This window comes from Lygodium microphyllum, chromosome 11 (assembly GCF_053477565.2).
Source record: "Lygodium microphyllum isolate KBCC chromosome 11, Lygodium_microphyllum_v1.1.10, whole genome shotgun sequence".
Classification (NCBI taxonomy): Eukaryota; Viridiplantae; Streptophyta; class Polypodiopsida; order Schizaeales; family Lygodiaceae; genus Lygodium; species Lygodium microphyllum.
This window is the reverse complement of record NC_141145.1, coordinates 156351485-156360043: the sequence shown is the minus strand read 5'-3', so window position 1 is coordinate 156360043 and position 8559 is coordinate 156351485. Positions and strand designations below refer to the sequence as shown.

Genomic DNA, 8559 nt, shown 5'->3' with positions numbered 1-8559 from the left:
CCATCAAAGCAAGTAAAGCATCATTACCATCGGAGCAATCTGATGGAGATTCGCTTGGAGAATATTATTCATCTGATTCATGACTAGATGAATCAGATGCAGAGGCACAATGTGCTTGTGCCTTATGCCCATTGGGGCGACGTTTAGAACGACGCCAACAGTCTTTGGAGGAATGACCTGTCCTATTGCAAATTCGACAATAGGGTGTAGTTATACTGAAATTGGGTTTGGACCCTCGTGGTCTAAAATTTTTGCGTGAAGGGTAGTGCTGACGTGAAAAACTTTTGTGGGGATTTTTTTGAAATTTCCCTTTAGTTTGTACGTACATAGCTAATGTAGAAGAGGGTTGTGCGTGTTGATTTGCTTGTCACATGGAATTTTCTTGTAAAATCAGTGGAATTAGGGTTGGTACAGTTATAGTAGTTTGGGCAAATTGAGTAGATGTAAAAGATTGCCAGGAAGGTGGGAGAGCAGCAAGAAGAAGGATGGCCTGAACACGGGGTGGAAGATCCAACCCCGAAAGTAGGACATCATCCATTTTTAAACGCCAAGATTGTAAAAATTTTTCTACTTGTTGATCTTCTTGCATAGTTAGATTAAGGAGTGTTTTAAGATTGTGTACCTGACTACCAACGGATTTTGGTTCATAGGTATCACGAAGTTGGGTCCAAATGGAATTTGCGGTGGTTTGCAAGCGAACTGACTGTTTTTGGGCATCATCCATATGAAGTAAAAGTTCAAGAACGCGCGGTCAAGTCGCGCTCCTCCCACAATTTAACATCATTAGTCAATTGGGGATCTGTCCGATCAGGACAAGGTGTACTTCCATCGACAATATCGAGGAGCTCCTGTTTTTGTAGGATGATGTCCATCGTCATGCGCCATGGGTGATAATTCATGTTGCTGAGTTTGTCGATTTTATAAGTTCGCGTTGATGTCGACGCTTGCGCCATGGTGATCAAGCACGGGAGCAGTCCGACCACGCGATGCTTGTGTGGATTTCACAACCTGGTTATTGATACCATGTAGTGAATCAAACGCAGGCTCTCTCTGACGAGAATACACACAGAGGCACGAACTGACTTTGTTTATTATCAAACTGTATATTTGTACATAATGATACGGCGCCTGTTTGGTTGCCGCTTGATGTTTCACATAAATAATTAATTTAATCATGATACACACGATTAATTGAATCGCGTCAATTGCTTGTGTTAGTCTTAATTTCATCAATTAGAGCGTCTATTTCAATAATTTGTATGTTCTAAACTTAAATCTTCGCTACGTTCGTCTCGTAAGCAATTTTATAAGCCTTGAATAATAAGAAATGGAAATGAGCCGTAAACAAAGAAGATTACATGAAGGCATGTATATCGATAACTGACTTGGATACAGAACTCACAAAACTCTATTTCAATCAATAACTAGGGTTCCATTCCAGTGGTACTACTTAATGATGGCTGCAATGCTAGACTTGCGTGCAAACATCCACACGAAGATCTAATTGCCACCTTCGAGAGAATAACGCAGAACCATTTGGCATCTATTGCAACTCACAACCTCGGACGTTCCTGAAGTGACGACAATATTGTATCTGCACTATATTCGTATCTACAAATGGGATGAGGGCCATTCGAAGCTCTTGCGACCACCAGAGGCTAAACATGACAGACAACCGGTTACTTGTGAAGGATAACAAGCATTGTCCTGGGCTTCACTAGAAACCCCTTCACTTCCGAGTGTAATGGAGTCCATGCATTTGCTAGCTTGTGTTGTCAAAGACGTCAGAAGAGGCCGGGTCTTCATCGTCACTCGATGACACCGTAGTTCTCTCACCCTGATGCTCTTCTTCCTTGTTACAACAATACGAGTTTAACCTGCTTTTCCAGCATTCTGTTAGGTACTATTTGGTTTCTGCCCAGACCTACATGCAATACGTATAAGTGGGTTGCAGATACCATTCATATCTTGTTTCAGTTACCTGAGTTCAAGAAGAGTTTGACACGAACTTCCTGATTGACATGAACTTCCTGCTGCTTGGCTCGCATCATCCAAGGGCTGGGACCGAGAGTCAGCCGTCTCCCTCACTGCAATTGATGCAGGAGAACGCACGAATTCGTTGAAGCGAGTAGTCGTAGTTCCTGAGTCGGCCAAAGACAGGTTATTCCTGTTGGCGATAAACTAAATACATCAATCCATTAACTATGTAATAATAAAAAATCAAGAACCACAATAATCTGAATCGGTATACTAACCGTCACGATGGTTGCGAGCCACTCTTGTATAAGAACACACACGTATTAATAGAAAAACAACAACAACTGTTCGCACCTGTCTCGTGTCTCTGTGGCGTACTCTCTCTCCTTTCTTTCTGTTCAGTACAGTAGTTGTCTACATGGTATCAATCGCTGACGACTACTAACCCTTTGGCTTCCTAGCGCTCTCACGCTTCTCCCTGCAGGCTCTGATTCTTGGTTTGATCCGGACTTATCAAGAACCGATGGCTGCAGCGACTTCGTCTGCCGTGTCCAAATTCTACCAGATCGAAAAGCTTCAGGGCTCGAATTATCTTCCCTAGAGCCTGAGAATAAAGATGGTCCTGGAAAAGGCTGGAAACTGGGGCGTGACAAATGGTGCTGAACCTGACCCTGCACAACAACCTGTTGCTGCTGGTGCCGCACCACCTACTGCGGATGAAATTGCAGCCTGGAAGAAGAAAGACCTCGAAGCCCGAACAGAAATTATTCTACATCTTGGAGACCGCCAACTCCAATTAGTTCGGACGCTTGAAACCGCTGAAGCGATGTGGACATTCTTGAAGACACAGTACCAGCAAACTAATGTTGTCTCTCGTGTCCTCCTTCATAAGCAACTGAATGAGATTCAAATGGCGTCATATGCAACAACCGAGGCATTCCTTGAAGCATGGCAAGCTGCGAATGATAATCTTTTGATTGCGGGTCTCACCCTCCCTGAGGAGGTTCAAGTAAATGTGCTGCTAAATGCTCTACCTGATTCATGGCAGTCTTTCGTTTCTCAACATTCTAATACACCTAATTTGAAGCTAACAACTCTGCTGGCTAATATAAGACAAGAAGATCAAATTCGAAATCGGCGTACCAATACACTCTCAACACCTTCCAACACCTCTTCCACCACTCCCCTAGCTATGCTTGCCGGAGGTTCTCGTCCATACTCTCGTTTCCGCCCTAGACAATTGCCATCACGCCAATCCCAATTGCTTTCCCAGCCTGGTTTGAATCCAAGACAAACCTTCTCTAGACAATCCCGACCACCCTTCATGCAAACCCCTTACACTCCTCGCTTTCGGAACAATATGAGGCTTCAACCCTCTACTCCCACTGTTCCCACATGTACCTTTTGTCATCGTAGAGGTCACACAGAGCGCCAATGCCGCACTAAGAGGCGCCAACTTCGCAATCCTTCCAACCGTATGAATGCAAACCTAGCTTATGCTATTGATGACTTGAGTGATGATGTGACTACAATGCACTTGTATGCTGCTATTGCTACCTCTGCCCCTAATGCTGATGTTTGGTATCTTGACACTGGTGCTACGCATCATATGACGGGAACCCACTCATGGTTGCATGATTATCAGCCCGTGTCCTCTTCATTTGAAGTCCGCCTTGGTGATGATGCTCTCTATAGCGCTGCTGGAATCGGCTCCCTCCACTTGCGGCTACCTACAGGCACCACTACTGTGATTCCCGATGTCCATTATGTTCCCGGCTTAACAAAAAATCTTCTCTCAGTTAATGAGCTAACTAGCCATGGCACTAGTGTGGAATTCCAATATAATTATTGTGTCATAAAAACACCTTCTAGTTCTGGTGTTCCTACACACCTAATCTGCCCCAAACAAGGCAAGTTATATCCTCTGGGACTTGAGGTCATACATCCATGCATGGAGCTTTATGCTACTCATGGTTCTCATGATGATGAGACCTTACTATGGCATTACCGCTTGGGACATCCCCATGTCCAAGCGATGTGTACTATCCAAACTCATAGGATGGTTACAGGGTTTACACCTAATTTGAGCCGCATTTCCTTATGCGAAGCATGTATCTTTGGCAAGATGACAAGGTCCAAGTTCCCAAAATCCAAGAGTAAGACTAAAGATCTCTTGGAACTAGTCCACTCCGATCTATGTGGACCTATGCCTAACACCTCTCTGACTGGCTCCTCTTATATGCTCACTTTTATTGATGACTGGTCCAAGTACACGGTGTTGTACTTCATCAAGCAGAAATCTGAGGTACTTGCTCATTTCCAGCATTACAAGCCCTTTATGGAGCGGCAACTAAACAAGCCCCTTTGAAGTCTTCGCACAGATAATGGCGGTGAATATGTCTCGAATGCTTTTAAAGCATACTGTGCTCAAGAGGGCATTTTCCACCAGCTTACAGTTCCCTATTCCCCACAACAAAATGGGGTGGCTGAAAGAAAGAATCGCACCTTGTTGAATGCTGTGCGTGCTATGCTCCAAACTGCTGGTGTCTCCCAATCCTTTTGGGAAGAAGCTGCTGCTACAGCCTGCTACGTCCAAAATCGGCTTCCTAATCGTACTCTTCCAAACATCACTCCCTTTGAATTATGGGCTGGAGAGAAACCAGATATCTCTCATCTACGCATCTTTGGCTCCCCGTGCTATACTCTCATTCCAGCTGACAAGCGTCATAAGCTTTCTTCTCATGCTGAGCGAGGCATCTTCGTTGGCTATGGTGATCGATTTGGGATTAAAGGGTACCGGATTTATCATCCTACAACTCACACCTTCTCCTTTAGCCGAGATCTACTCTTTCAGGAACATTTGCTGATCGTGACACCCTCCTCTCTTGAGCCCTTACATTGCAATACTACTCCCGAACCAAGCATTCCTACTCCTAATCTTGCTAAGGAACCTAGCCCTTCATCAGGAGTTCTTGAGATGTCCTCCACACCTGGACACAGTGTACTTGTTTACCCTCCACCTCCACCTCCTCCCCTTCCTCCTCCTCCCATAGTCCTTCCCTTAAGTCCTCCACCTGCTACACCAACTCCAAGAGAGGTGACTTCTCATGTTCTCTTGTCTCCTGAAGCAAGTCTCCAAACACCTACTCAACTCACCTCTCCTACCCATCAAATATCACATTCAAATCATACTGCTTCTGTGGTTCCTACCTCTAACCGAGACACACATACCACTATGACGAGAGTTCCTCGTCATCCTTTTACTCGTCTTCAATATGAGAGCCCGGTGTTTCAACCTTCACATCAGCCCAGCTCCTCCCGAGTTCCAAATCCGGCTCGCGAAGGTTCTCGTCATCAATCTACAAAACACTCATCCAACCCTCTATCTCGTCCCTCTTCTACGAATTTATCCCTTCCTGCAACTCATGCAATCCCAAACTCCAACTCATCTTCTACCTCAGCCGAGTCTCCTCCAGCCAAGACTCGAAGTATCGCTGATATAATTGGCCACTTAAATGTTGCAACGGCACAATCCTCTGGCCATTATCCTTCCCTCCTTGATGGCGCTATTAGTGTTACTGATGCCCTTGGATCATCTGATGCTCATCTCTGGCGTGCTGCGATGGAGGCTGAAATGGCATCTCTCACTCATAATAACACTTGGGTTCTTGTTCCTCTTCCCGCACATCGCAAACCCATCACATGCAAATGGCTCCTTCGACGTAAATATCGTCCTGATGGTTCTATTGAGCATTATAAAGCGCGACTTGTTGCTCGGGGCTTCTCTCAAGAACCTGGCATAGATTACTTTGAGACCTTCTCTCCCACACTTCGACTTGCATCATTGCGAGTATTCTTGGCTATTGGAGTCCAATATGACTTGGAAATGCACCAGATGGATGTTGAAACCGCCTTTCTTAATGGTGAACTTGAGGAAGAGATATACATGGTTCAACCTCCATACTTTGTCAATGCTGATCATCTTGACTATGTTTGCCTCCTCTTACGGTCCTTGTATGGACTCAAGCAATCTCCTCGACAGTGGAACGCTCGCTTTCACTCCTTTATGCAGTCCATTCATTTTCGGCGGCTCCAAAGTGATGTTTCCGTCTACATTCGTCGTCGTGGACCCCATTTCGTCATTTTGGCTCTCTATGTGGATGACATTTTCTTGCTGGCAACATCTACCTCACTCCTACAGCAAATAAAATCTGAACTTACTACTACATTTCGCATGAGTGATGGGGGGGAAATTAGTTATATTTTAGGCATGCAAGTCTTTAGACATCGCCCAACACACACTCTACATCTCACTCAAGCAAAATTCGCAGAAGGGGTTGTAAAGAAGTTTAATACTAATGTGAATAAGCAATGTTGGGCACCATTACCATTGCTAAGACAAGAAAAACACACACTATTTGACACTGACACAACACTATGGCAACATGATCCTCTTGCTAAACTATATAGAAGCATCCTTGGAAGTGTTCGCTACTTAGTTTCATGCACTCGTCCTGATCTAGCTTTTGCCTCTGGTATGCTTTCACGGTATATGCATTCTCCACGACATGAGCATCTAGTGCTAGCTACCCGTCTGCTTGAATACATAAATACCACACGTAATTATGGCATAACCTTTCGAAGAGAAAATATAATTGGTGGCCTTCAAGTTATTGGTTATACAGATGCAGATTGGGCCACAGATCGAAGATCAAGGCATTCAATTGGTGGTTTTGCCTTCACTCTTTCAGGAGGCGCCATATCTTGGAAGAGTAAACGTCAAGCTACTATCTCTCTTTCAAGTACCGAGTCAGAGTATAAAGCAGCATCTGAAGCTACAAAAGAAGCTTTATGGATTAATAATTTCCTAACTGAACTTGGGTTTCATGTGCATGTTCCTATTGTGATATATTCAGATTCTATGTCTGCCATAGAGTCGTCACGGAAGGCTAGACAATCAGATAAACTTAAGCATATTGATATTGCTAACCATTTTGTACGAGAACAGGTTGAAGCCAGAAAGATAGCACTACTCTACAAGCCTTCTAAAGAAAATGCTGCAGATGTGTTTACAAAAAGCCTGAGCTCTGTGCAACATTTCAAGTGTGCACAGATAATCGGAATGGAGTTTCCAGATTGCTGATATATTTGTTTATGGGGGGGTGTTGGCGATAAACTAAATACATCAATCCATTAACTATGTAATAATAAAAAATCAAGAACCACAATAATCTGAATCGGTATACTAACCGTCACGATGGTTGCGAGCCACTCTTGTATAAGAACACACACGTATTAATAGAAAAACAACAACAACTGTTCGCACCTGTCTCGTGTCTCTGTGGCGTACTCTCTCTCCTTTCTTTCTGTTCAGTACAGTAGTTGTCTACAATTCCTTCCAAGCTCCATGACCTGCCAAATCCACAGCATAAATTAGCAACAGAACAAAGACAACATACGCTCTTGCAGGACTTGAAAGCCAAAATTCTGAAGAGGGGATCCAGACAATGCTAAGAAGAACCGATGGAACACGCTCACAAGATTTATGACCCATCACTCGCACATACACTGACTACATACTAATTTGTTCTGTTAATGAAAGGGGTTTCACATTTCAAGCCTGTTGACACATGTGTCGTGGTTATTATGCCCTGTCCAATCCATGACAATCACGATTAGTCCTCATTTGATCTCATACAACCATGAACACTAAGTCCATGCTCCTCAAACCCACATCCACCATGCTCACACCATCTTTCAGTCGCAACCTCACCAATGGCTTGCTAGGAGAAGACCTTGTTATCACTAGGTCCATCGTCTCTTCTACCCATGACCTGACACCACCTTGATGATTTGGTCTTTGATGGCCATGATAATTAGGATAGAGCTTCCCAACCACATCTTAAATAGGTCATGTGTTTTCATTTGCCGATACATTTCAAAAAATAGTCATATTGTTAAAAACCGCAAACTAACAATGGATGTGCCACATTATCCAACGAGCAATACATATGACCTACATGAGTGCACACGATGCTAGAATTGCAATTTTGCTTGGCTGTCTTGAACCCATCCAAATCCACAAACATGCAATTAGACTCATGAATATTTCCACACAATAGTGTTGCCCATGGGAAATCATATTGGAATCACTCCTCATTGCCTTCTCTCAAAAAGTGTCCTTGCTTTCCAGTACTCATCACAGACACCATTTGTATCTACCATACCAAATTATCATAAAAAGTGCCCAATCACCCCAGATAAGCAACTCCACTGCTTGCATTTGTCCAAGCAATTGTAGACCCAAGAGCTCCATCCATGTAACATGAAAAACCAAATACTTCCAAGAATCCATTGAACAATTGAGTGGAAACAACCAAATGGCAAACCACCTTTGTATGTTGCCATCCCATCTCCAATGCAAACACCTTGTCCTCCAACTCTAACACTCCATGGCTAGCACAAACCAAATCTTGGTCATTTCCCACACTAGGGCTAGCATAAACGAAATCCTGGTCATCTCCTATACTAGAGGTTGAGCACACCTTTTGAAGAGTAATAAACTACCTACGTAGCTAAAAA

General features: G+C 43.8%; 2 pseudogenes; one reads left to right on the top strand and one right to left on the bottom strand.

The window, feature by feature from the left end:
* Positions 1–367: 367 nt before the first annotated feature.
* Positions 368–872, bottom strand: LOC148029571 (uncharacterized; annotated as a pseudogene).
* Positions 873–2500: 1628 nt separating this feature from the next.
* Positions 2501–7208, top strand: LOC148029570 (uncharacterized; annotated as a pseudogene).
* Positions 7209–8559: the final 1351 nt, after the last annotated feature.